This window comes from Grammomys surdaster, unplaced genomic scaffold (genome assembly GCF_004785775.1).
Source record: "Grammomys surdaster isolate TR1022 unplaced genomic scaffold, NIH_TR_1.0 218, whole genome shotgun sequence".
Lineage (NCBI taxonomy): Eukaryota > Metazoa > Chordata > Mammalia > Rodentia > Muridae > Grammomys > Grammomys surdaster.
The window spans coordinates 2,028,317-2,041,197 of NW_021604663.1; the positions used below are offsets into that span (position 1 = coordinate 2,028,317).

Here is a 12,881-nt window from a genome sequence, read left to right on the forward strand (position 1 = left end):
CACACACACACACACACACACACACACACACACACACACACACACACTAGCTTATTTTGAATATGCTTTTAGCTCAATGGCCAGGCTCTTCTGAGCCTTTCTTGGCTGCCCACCCCAGCTCAACACCTCTAAATCTGCCCTCAACTTCAATCGCCCAGTTAGCTTTTCCTGCTAAGCATCCTAAATCTGCTCTTAGCTTAGCTGTGTTTCTAATCCAATGGCCACTTCACCTGAGATCTCACATGGCTGGTGGATCTCTCTCCCTCTGAAGCATAGTGAAGGTCTCTTTCCTTCTCCTGTCTCTTAGTCTGCTTGTGGGAAACTGGAAGTCTTGCCTCTTCCACTTAACCATTACCAGCTAGCATCTTTATTGATCAATCAAGAACTGATTGGGGAACAGGACTTCCAGTGTTTGCATGCAGATTCCTGATCAAAGCATCAGAACCACCCCCTGCATAGATGGAAACTCTGAATGTTCATTGGTTTTGTTTGGTATTAACTGAGATAATACGGTTACTTGTTCTTCATCTGGGTACTTGTGGTTAGATTTCATTGATGAAATATGTTATGAATTTAAGATATCATACATAAAATACACTGAATCCATATCATTTTGCAAATCCACAGGCGTTCCAACAAAATCCAATGAAACCCTGAATTTTCCATCACATTCCTGAGAAATTTTCCCAATGTTATCTCTTCCTGTCTGTGTTGGGAAACACTAACCTCATACACTGGATGTCTGTCTATGTCGGGGGACACTATTTTCACATGCTGGGAGCCTGTCTATGTCGGGGGGACACTACCTTTATACACTGGTTGCCTGTCTATGCTGGGGGACACTACTCTGAGATGCTGGGAGCCTGTCTATGTTGGGGTAACACTACCTTTATACACTGGTTGCCTGTCTATGTCAGGGGACACTACTTTCACACACTGGGAGCCTGTCTATGTCAGGGGACACTACCTTTATACACTGGGTGGCATTGTGTGCTCCTTTGCTTAGTTTCGTAGGGGAGTATGGCACAATTGCTAATGTTTCCTCCTTAGAAGTCTGGTAAGACACAGAAGCCATCTGGACTAGAGTTTCCCTTTCAGGAATCTTTTTAACTGTAAATTTTGTTTCTTTACTGGATGTAAGACTTTTCATGTCATTCTCTCATTTTGAAAACTCTAATTTTATTAATTTTTAGAAAATTTCATTAATTTTTAGAGAACACACATGATGTAGTTTGAGCATATTCACCCTCCTCACTGCTCACAGATCCTACTGTATACCTTCTATCAACTCTGTGCCCACCTCACCCGGCACTTTAAATTGACCTGCTGAGTATATGCTGTTCATAAACTTGTGGGTATGGAACAATCCAATGGAATGTAGTTGACCTACCAGTGGCCACAGCCTTGAAGAAAACTGACTGTACCTTTTTAGCACCCATCAACTGCCAATAATTCCTCTGCTAGTGGTAGGGTCCCATTGACTCTTACGTCTCCATGCTAGAGAGTTGACTGGCTTGAGCTCCTGCTGGTCTTATACAGGGAACCACCATTGCTGTGAGTTCATGGCTGCAGTGACATGTCTACAAGGCACTGTTCCACTACAGTCCTCCCCAACCTCTACCTCATCATTTCTGTGCCCAGCCCTTCTGAGATGGGCCCTGAAATTGTGGGGGAAAGAGATGCAGTATACATACATGCCTTATGTCTGACTGAACAGTCCATACACATTACTTCCTGCAGTTTGGTCAGTTGTGAATTTATGTATTCATTTCTATCTACTACAAGAAGTAATTTCCCTGAAGACTGAGAGCAGCATCAATCTATGGATATAAGGATACTAGTTAGTAGTATAGCTTGATACTGTATGCAGTACATACTAAGTGCTCCAAACATAAGTTCTTGGCCAAATTTAGTTCTTGGTTCCAGTACCAGGAATGTGTTTCTTCCTATTGAGCAGGCCTTAAATTTAACCAAAAGGCAGTTGGTTACCTCCATAATGTTCATGCCGTTATTATACATGTAGGTATGACTTTACAGGTCTTTCATGGTAGCTCACAGGGTTCACAGCTCGTTACGAATAATTGTTTATGGTGTTGTCTTTTTTTTTTTTTGTTTTCTCCAGAAATCTATATAGTAACTTCAAGTACTATGAAAGATAGCCAACACAAAAGAAACTTTCTGGTTAATACCAACTTGATATCTCCATGTCCTGTGACCAAAGTACGTCTATTTGTTTGTGAGTGAGCTTTGGTAATTTCTGTATTTTAAGGATTCTTTTATGGCATCTAGATTTTTAAGTTTACCAATAAAATGTTAGAAATATTTCCCTGATTATCACTGGTTATCTGTAAAATCTGAGTCATGCCACCTCCTTGTTTATGATGCAAAGCTCACATTCCCCCTCTTTAGTCTACATCAGGTTCTGATCTTTTCAAGTTACTATTTTTAGAATTTTCTGGTTTATGTGATTATCTCATTGTTTATCTTTTGGGTTCTGTGATTTCTCTCCTGCCTGCTTTGTGTAGGGCTTTTTATTTACTAGATTTATAAGGTGAAAGTTCTGCTTGTAGTTTTCAACCTCTCTTTTCTAATATAAACACTCAAAGCTGTAGCTCACTTCCAACATAAGACCATGATATATCCCATATATACTTATATTGCATTTCCTTTAGTTTATAATGCATATTTTTATCCAAGTTATTTTTTTTATAAATTAGTGATTTTTCCAGACTTTCAGTTACTTATTCCATTTTACCTCTGATATAATTTGAAGGCAAAATTTTAATACATGAGTCCTTAAAGCTAAGTCTTAATTTATACTCCAGACAATAGCCCACCTGGTAAATGTTCTCTGGTGATTGGACCAAGACTGCTTTCAGATATTTTTTGACAGAAAGCCATCAATATCTATTATATTAAACTGGTGAGTCATCTTGCTAAACATTTCTATATGACTCCACTAATTTTCTGCCTACTAATGATTCTGTAAATAATTGAGAGAAGCATTGAATTACTTAACTATAACTGAGGTTTGGTTTCTTTCAGTGGAAGATTCTTAGTGATTGTTTCATGGTTTTAAAACCTGTGCTACAAGGTACCTAATGATTGAAGATCACTAAATCTTCTTCATAAATATTGCCGTCCATCATTGTTGGTTAGTTTCACATATCTTAGTGATGGTCACATCCTTTGCTCTGAAATGTACTCTGTCTGATTTTAGGAAAGAAGGAAAACTAGAGCCCCACTATATTTTGAAGTGCAGGGATCTATCTGATTCAGAGATCCAGTGAACCAGTGTGAACCAGTCACTGTCTTGTTAAGCTCACCCTCAGCAACTGTTTTTTTAGGCAGGGTCTCATTCTGTAACATAGGTTGGCCTCAAATCCACAGTCTTTGCACTTTACACACACACACACACACACACACACACACACATTGCACATCTGATAGAGTTATCGGCCTGTTCTTATAGTTTTGTGTTGGTGAATTGTTGGTACAGATTTTTATGCCTTTTAGTACTATGTTATTTATATCTTCATATTTAAACTTTGTATTTAACCTTATATGTACCTGCTTGTATAACATGGTAACCTTACACATGCCTGCAAGTATAAAATGATCTTACCTACACTGTCATGTCTAACATGGTAACCTTGCCTGTGAGCATAACCTGGGGACCTTATATGTGCCTATACATATCACCTGGGAACCCTATAATCAACTGTACTTCCCTTCCTTTACTCTTAACCTTTGTGCTATTTTTCATATATTTTATTTCTATATACTCTTCATATCCCACAATATTGGGTAAATTTGCTTTGAGTCTATTTTTTAAAGAGTTTAAAATTACTTACGTTAGCTTTATAGTCACTAATTATTTCCTGTGTTCCCAATTCCTTTGTGCTATGCAGACTCCATATCAACATTTTCCGTTCTACTTTAAGGAATTCTTTCCTTGCATATCATTTCAACTTTAATATATCTAAAAAGCCTCTATTTTTAACTTTTTAAAAGTTGTCTTGGATAGGAAAAACATTTATAGTTAAAGCATTCTCTTAATATGTTAAAAATATTGCCTCTTCAAAGGTGATAATAAAAAACAACCCGCTGTAGTGTTTATTTTGTTCCTATGAATATATGTTCTTTTAATGCCTTACTCTTGTGAAGATTTCATGTTTCAGTGACATTAAGGAATTTATTATTCTGCTTCGTACAGTTAATTTCATATTTCTTGTGCTTTAAGTTCATTAAGTGTCTCTGAACTTACAGTTCTCCTAAAATTCTAAAGCAAATGTTGACTCCAATTCTTGAAATGTGTGTTTACTGTCCATGTGTCATTTCATCCCGTGCAGTAGTTCCAAATTGTGTATACATGAGTACATGGGTGAATGTGTGCATAAGCATGCATGCGTGCATGCATGTATTTGTGTGTGACTGCATACACATGTAAGTAGGTGTCAATATGTGTAGGTATAATGTGTATATATGGCAGTGAGGTGTTGTCTCTTGGTCTGCTGAGGCTCTGGCAACTTTTTTCTCAAAGTAGGTTTCCTGAGATTTGTTTGGGGTAGTTTCTCATATACATCTTAAAGGCCTCTAGTCAAGCCCTTTGTTAGTTCTGACCTGGAGAATTTTCACCTTAGATATTGTATGTTTTCAGAATCTTCCCTTGAGCCTTTTAACAATTTCGGTCATGCACTTGCTTTCATGCTCACTCTAGCCATGAGATTAAAAATGTTAGTTATTAAAAAGTTGTGCAGGGTTGGGAACGCGGAGCGGACGAATTCGATTCAACGGGGTTCCGGGCCAGACTATGGAGCAGGTGAACGAGCTAAAGGAGAAGGGCAATAAGGCCCTGAGTGCTGGGAACATTGATGATGCCTTACAATGCTACTCTGAGGCAATTAAACTAGATCCCCAGAACCATGTGCTCTATAGCAATCGCTCTGCAGCCTACGCCAAGAAAGGAGACTACCAGAAGGCCTATGAGGACGGCTGTAAGACTGTTGACCTGAAGCCTGACTGGGGCAAGGGTTATTCAAGAAAAGCAGCAGCCCTTGAGTTCCTAAACCGGTTTGAAGAAGCCAAACAAACCTATGAAGAAGGTTTAAAACATGAAGCCAATAATCTGCAGCTTAAGGAGGGCTTGCAGAACATGGAGGCCAGGTTGGCAGAGAGGAAATTCATGAATCCTTTCAACTTGCCTAATCTGAACCAGAAGTTAGAGAATGATCCTAGGACAAGGACACCGCTCAATGACCCCACCTACAGGGAACTAATAGAGCAGCTACAGAACAAGCCTTCAGACCTGGGCACGAAACTACAAGACCCCCGGGTCATGACTACTCTCAGTGTTCTCCTTGGGGTTGATCTGGGCAGTATGGATGAAGAGGAAGAGGCAGCAACACCCCCACCCCCACCTCCTCCCAAAAAGGAGGCCAAGCCAGAACCAATGGAAGAAGATCTTCCAGAGAATAAGAAACAGGCACTCAAAGAAAAGGAGTTGGGAAATGATGCCTACAAGAAGAAAGATTTTGACAAGGCCCTGAAGCATTATGACAGGGCGAAGGAACTGGACCCTACCAATATGACTTACATAACTAATCAAGCAGCTGTGCACTTTGAAAAGGGTGACTACAACAAATGCCGGGAGCTCTGTGAGAAGGCCATTGAAGTGGGCAGAGAGAACCGAGAGGACTACCGGCAGATTGCCAAAGCTTATGCCCGTATTGGCAATTCCTATTTCAAAGAAGAAAGGTACAAGGATGCTATCCATTTCTACAACAAGTCTCTGGCAGAGCACCGAACCCCAGATGTGCTCAAGAAGTGCCAGCAGGCAGAGAAAATTCTGAAGGAACAAGAGCGACTGGCTTATATCAACCCTGACTTGGCTTTGGAGGAGAAGAACAAGGGCAATGAATGCTTCCAGAAAGGGGACTACCCCCAGGCCATGAAGCACTATACAGAAGCCATTAAAAGGAACCCAAGAGATGCCAAACTGTACAGCAACCGAGCTGCCTGCTACACCAAGCTCCTGGAGTTTCAGCTGGCACTCAAGGACTGTGAAGAGTGCATCCAGCTAGAGCCAACCTTCATCAAGGGTTATACACGGAAAGCAGCTGCTCTGGAAGCCATGAAGGACTATACAAAAGCCATGGATGTGTACCAAAAGGCATTAGACCTGGACTCCAGCTGTAAGGAAGCAGCAGATGGTTACCAACGTTGTATGATGGCACAGTACAACAGACACGATAGCCCTGAGGATGTGAAGCAACGGGCCATGGCTGACCCTGAGGTGCAGCAGATAATGAGTGACCCAGCCATGAGGCTCATCCTGGAGCAGATGCAAAAGGATCCCCAGGCTCTGAGCGAACACTTAAAGAATCCTGTAATAGCACAGAAGATCCAGAAGCTGATGGATGTGGGTCTGATTGCAATTCGGTGATAACTTGATTTTCCCCTCTTCTCTTCGCCGATGAGGAAAGGCGAGCTGGGACGGTGGTGAGCAGCATTGGGCAGAGGGGGGAGAAGAAAGGCTTATCTTTATATTTATACATGCCTACAAGGAAGACAGACTCATCCAGCGCCACCTTGGGCCCTCCCAGCACACGCATGGTCTCTTCACTGCTGCCCTCAATTCCGAGTGTCCTTCCCTGCCCACCCCCAGCCTCCCCGTCATTGTCTCGGCTGCTCCCCTATAGTTGGTTATTTTTTATTTGGGGCAGTGGGTGCATACGGGGAGGGGAGGGTATTCTTCCCAACCTAGGGTCCCAGCTGTCTTTACTTGTTCTTACCCACGTCCCTCCTCAATAAAACAATCCAGTCAGGCGTGGTTATATGTTAAAAAAAAAAAAAAGTTGTGCAGTTTCTAAGTGTCAGAAAGAATACACATAAACCATGGTTGAGGATGTTATTTAATATTTCTAGCTAATTATCATGCATGAAGGAGATTGGTTTGGAAGGGCTTCCCATTTTACCACACATACAGACACATATGGCTTAAGCGGGCCTTATAAAGGGATCTGGGGCACTTCTCTTCCTGAAGTAGGTGCTAAGTTCATGAAGTACCATTGAGTTTCCTCCTGCATCAGGGGGACAGTACTGGAAATGTCCAAACACAATGTCTTTTGTTAGCAGTCTAGAGTTAACCCAAGTGTAACTCATAGAATAGATATATAGCATGCAACCACAATGGCTTTCAAAATATAACTGACAGACAGTATGTAGTACACAATCACAGTGGCTTTCCAAGTATAACTCACAGAGCATGTGTCGCACACAATCACAATGACTTTGCTTACTTAGAAGTTCTACTCTTGCGATATGCACAGTGAGTATCCTACTCAGTTTTTGCAGCCACTGTGTTAGGAAATAGATATTCAACAAATAGGTACCAACGACAAAGACAGAAACTGAATTCTTTAAAATGCATAATCATCATACATCATCATACAGACAGAAAAATCTTAATGCTATTTTTTGAAATTGTAGTTATTGAATGATACTTGAATTATATTGGCTCAATTTGATATGTTAATGGATATTGTTGTAAAATTTTTTGCAGCTTGACAATTGTATTCTGTTCCATAAGTTGGCTTACAATAATAATTCTCATAATGTCAAGAAAAATATAACAGAAGCATTTAATATTAAACCAAAGATTGAAATAAAGGTTAATTTATCATGAAAAATCAAGCTTTGGTAAAACACAAAAAACACATGATCCTTGCTATCCATGGCTATCAAGAGCAAAAAGCCAGATTTGGTTAATTTAGTTATAATTTAGGGGTATGCATTATAACTTGAGAGTTTTGGTTTTTTATATATATTTTTGGTGAAGATATTTAGCTACCTGTATATTATGGTAACAGAAGTGTCTAGTAGATCTGCAGTAGAAGGCTAGTGATGTGACCAGGAGATAGAGTTATTTAATTATTATGTATGAAGTCTAATCTTTAAATCTTGTGGTGAATATTTTGATATCAGTATAACCCTCCTTTTATACTCTTTCATTATTTAATATTATCAAGTTTCAGATTATTCAAAACTAACGTGATGATTGCCAGTAAGAATGTCTTCAGACTTCCTTGTATAGTAATCCACTTTCTAAGCATCCAATGTCTGCCTGCCTTGTTACTTGCCTCTTATGTGATGCTACAGAGACTGACTGCATTTTCACCCATGCTCTCACACCCATCTCCTTCTAATTAAAACCAGTCTTTGGTAGAACATCCTTAGAGAATGCAAGTTTTGCTCGCTGTCACTGAGGCCCGGGCAGTTAGTTTTGTCTCTGGACAGAGAAAACTGTCTCTCCTTCCCCCAGCAGTAACCAATGGCTAGTAGCTCCCCCTTTAGGAATTGGGATTTCATCTTTACTGGGCTTTGGTCTGGCTTAGGATTGCTCAGGTTTTGTATCTGTTTTTGTAACGCTTTTAGTTCATATGTGCAGCTTACTTGCTTGTGCCCAGAAGACACTTTGCTCATGGTCACCCAGATCCTCTGGCTGTTGCATTCTTTATACTCTCCTCTTCTGCAATGATCCCTGGGCCTTGGGAGAGAGCACTGCTCATCCTGCTCCACTCATTTCATTCACAGGAGGCCATGGATTCCTCGGTGTGTGGACATTTAGTTACAGTGCATCTCCTTCACCACGAGTCCCTGGGGTAACCTAGGTTGGATGTTTTATGGACTGAATCCAAATGAATTCCCATTGTTGGGTGAAGCCACAGTAATGGCATTCTCTTATTTGTATGCCAAGTGTTCTTGGCACTTTGTCTCTAGATTGATACAGATATTTCATGTTTATGTGGGTGAACTGTGAAGGGCAGCTCAAATGGAGACATGGTTGTCTCTTTAGTAAAATCAGCGTATCTGTCATTTATATTGGATAGGGTAATATGCTAACTCCTCACCCTGCACCTCTGGAGTTTGTCATGGCTAAAAGTATCCCTTAGAATGTGTGTAACATTTTCTTACAACTGGCTTACTTGTTAGAGTATGCTCACTCTGATCTTAGAGTGTGGTCACTATGACCTTAGAATGTCACTGTGACCTTAGAGTGTGCTCTCTGTGGCCTTACACTGTGATCATTATGACTTTAGAATATGCTATTCCTTGTGAATACACTCACTATTACTTTCCAAGGCTGACCATCTGCTGGCTTGTTTGAAGCCTCTGGCAATTCCAGCATGTAGCACATGCTTAGAACGATTGGTTTCCTAGCACTCGAGCATTGCTGGGAAACTCTTCTCTGTATTTCATATTAGTAAAAGTAGTATTCAGTGGACTGTGTTCTGAGAAGACTTAATTCAATGTGCCTGAAACTTCCCTAACCTTTCCCAGTGAGAAATAGATGTTTTTATATCATTGTACAACATACACACTCATGAAAGTTTCAAGAAAAATTCTCACAATCTGATAGGTGTGATTTGATCTGATGCCTCATAGGCTAGTCTGATTCTGCTGTAAAATGATTGTTCATAACCACTTGTAGATTCCTCTACCCAGTGCTGAATTGTAGCCAAGAGTTAGGCTGTACTGTTGTTGAGGGTGCTGTGAGCTTAGCCTCTGAATCTCATGTTCGCCTGCTACTCTTGCAGGACTTACACACACACACACACACACACACACACACACACACACACACCACAACACAATCTTGCAGGTTCATTTTACCCTTGGCAATTTTACAATGTATTATATCCCAACATTGTGAACATGGAAGGGCTGTGAACCACAGGTCCTGGTTCTTTGGTCATTCCAGTGCTCTCAGTTGAGGAAATGGCACTTACGTTATAGAAACAACGGGCCAGTTATTATTGCTAAACCATGACATGCTGAGCAGATCTAGAGAGATGGCTGCAAGCTAGTCACCAGGGTGGGCTAGAGAATATGGCACCTCATCCAATGCACAAAGGAAACACGGATAGGGTGGAGAACTAGGGAGAATTTTGGAAATCGTGAACACGTGTGGCAGACTGGGAGACCACACACCAGCCAGAGGCAGAGCTCAGCTAGTCAGCTCTCACCTTCCCTCCCAGGGTGCTTGTGTTTGGAAGCATGGGGTTTTACCTCATTGCCTTGCACAGGCCTTTCCTAGTTCTCCCATCTGACACCAGCTCTGTCCTGGCACAGTGACTCTCACCTCTCAGGAGCCATGAGTTCCCCTCTGCCAAGGACCCACCTCAGCCTGGAGAGGGGTTCTGAGTCAGGGTGTCTAAGAGCAGCAAAACAAATGACTTGAAGTTGTTGGACCCTCAGATCCAAATCGGGAAGACGTGCTCCCACTGAAACACTCATGGACAGAGGATTTGATGCAAAAGCAAGAGGTTTATTGATCCAGTGCACTGGGGTTCCCCAACACGCAGGCTAGAGGAACCCTGAGCAAAAGCTAAGAGCAGTTTTTATACGGTTTTCACAGGGTTTATGAGGGCAGTCTTACAATCACCTCTTAGACAGTGTTTACCACAAAGGCTGACCTCAAAGGGCCGCTCCCACGCCCAGTTTCTTGACAACACATATTTGCACATTATCTTATGACAATGAGTGTTAGCTAAGTCTATCTTACCATAGCTCCTGCTTACCCAGGTTTATTGTGCTAAGGGCCCAGCTTCCTAATTACTTCTTATCTTGGGCCCTTCTCCTGGAATGTATGTATAAGTCTTTGTAATGTGCTTCTCCCAGAATGTGTCTCTGGAGAAGTTAATTTTTAAGTTTAGGCTGAGATCTGAGATTCCTTCAAAGTCAAAACATGACTCCAAGTAGGGCAGCCTGTGTTCTGCTCGAGACCGCTTTCCAACCTGCTTTCTCTCTGTTCTGCTTTCTTTCCCTCTGACCTACTTTCTCTGGAAATCTCCAGACAGCTCTCTCTATGTTCAGCTTGAGACAGTTCTCCAAACAGTTCTCTCTTGCTATTCTAAAAAATTCTCTTGATAGTTCATCTCCTGCAGATCCTAAGCTCAATCTCTTATTTTAAGTATCAATCCGGTCACTTACTCCGGGCTCCCTTCTGATTATCCTCTTAATTCTTAAGAGACAGCAAGAACACATTTTGTTTTAACATTGCAAAAGATTTCAAAGATCCTGACTCTGTTAAATCAGAGGATAAACTTGCTATGTGGGACCCTGTCCTGAAATTACCATTTCTAGCACACCTGGGCTTAACCTTACTATGCCCGAGTATGACCTTGAACACGGGAATCTGCCAGCCTTTGTAGCTTTCTGACAAGCTGGCTCATTAATGTAGCTGCCTTTGTTTATTTAGATTCAGGAAGTCCCTCATAATTCATATTGTATCCTTGTGTTTTAAAAAATTATGTATTTCTGAACCCATGTTTTTAGAGTTCTTTTCCACAGCCTTAAGGGCTGTCCTGAAGGTCCCAGCATTCACCATTTTGGTGAGACATTAGCCACATCTTTGCTTCATTAATGTTATCAGGGAGGATATTCCTTAAAGGAAAAATGTAAAATAGGTATTTTATTATATAAACAAGCCTAATGCCCAAATTAGCCATCAACACAGAAGGAGGCCCATGGCTCCTGGCACTGTCCTGGGCAGGAAGCATGTCATTCTATTCTCACCAAGGACATGCTGGACCAGCAGCTCTCTTAATTTAACAGACCATAGTTAGGTGTGTAGGGGTGTGTGTGTGTGTGTGTACACAAAGTATGCTGATACTCTGTTTTATATAATAGTTTGAATAGTATTTCCCCAAGTTTTTCTTTACATTTTAGTAAAATATTCAGTGTAAATTATTTAAAATCCTGATTTGGGTAACGTTTATCATGTCTTTATATTAGAAAGAGTGAATTATCACACTGTGTGGCTAAAAATTTGCTTCCAAGTTAATCAAATTACTTAATACCATTTCAAGATATATCTATATTTGTAGCATTTTCCCACATTCTCTTTGTCCTTAAGTGAGCTGGCAAGACTTGGATCAGCCTGTGTTCATTGGTCATGGTCCATGGTAACATATTTTGGGACACATGTTTGCAAAGAGGAAACTCTGGTGTAATTCTGAAAATAATTTCAGACATAGAATACCACCCTGTAAGACATCATCACTTCAGCTCTCGGGGCTGCTCTGCTGCCTCATGAAAGGTGGTATGGTGAAGACAGTGAGAGGGAACACTTGGCAACAAATCCTTCGAAGCTTCTACCAGAGCTGTTTCCAGGGGAAAGGGGGGGAGAGGGGGCTGGAATTGAGAAGCTGCTGATGTGTAGAAAGAGACTGGCATATGTTTAAATCATATGCTTCTAAAGTTTGGCTGAGCATGAAATTTCATTTTATAGGAAGATGCCCTTGGGAGTGGAGCAAGGGAATACCAGTGCACCTGTTATCTGATGGCAGCCAAGCTTTGAGACAAACTTTCAGCCAACCAGGTAGCCCCACAGTAGAGTTAGAGTTCCCAGGGATTCAGCTCCTACAGTACTGGCATGTGTTTCCTGCTCATCGGGAAGAGACCTCGTACACTTCAGGTCATCTGCTGACCTCCTGCAGCCATGATGCTTGCTGATCTAATGGGCAACCCCTTTTTCCTTCTCCTTTATGGCAACTTCAGGAGCCCCTTGCCTTCTACTGGCTCTGTATAGATTTTCATGAGGGGCCATCTCTTGCCTTGTCTGTTTCTCCCTTCCTTTTATTGGAGACTCGATGATGTTCCAGGTGGCATTTGAGTATTTTTATGGAATCCAACCTCCATGAATGGATATTAGCAGTCACTCCACTCATCACATATGACAGAGAGAGAGGGGAGGTGGGGGGGGGAAGGGATCCAGACAGTTTCCTTAAAATAGAGGAATATTTCCCAGCTCCTGGTGTTCTGCAAGCCCATGAGAGGCTGAATCACATAAGCATGTCTTCCTCCCTTGCCTGGTG

The 12,881-nt window shown here is 41.4% G+C and overlaps 1 protein-coding gene and 1 pseudogene across 2 annotated transcripts in view; both read left to right on the forward strand.

The window, feature by feature from the left end:
• Prkn (parkin RBR E3 ubiquitin protein ligase) overlaps positions 1-12,881 on the forward strand; it is a 1,140,372-nt gene that overhangs the window by 442,976 nt on the left and 684,515 nt on the right. The window lies entirely within an intron of this gene.
• On the forward strand, positions 4,768-6,831 carry LOC114625454 (annotated as a pseudogene).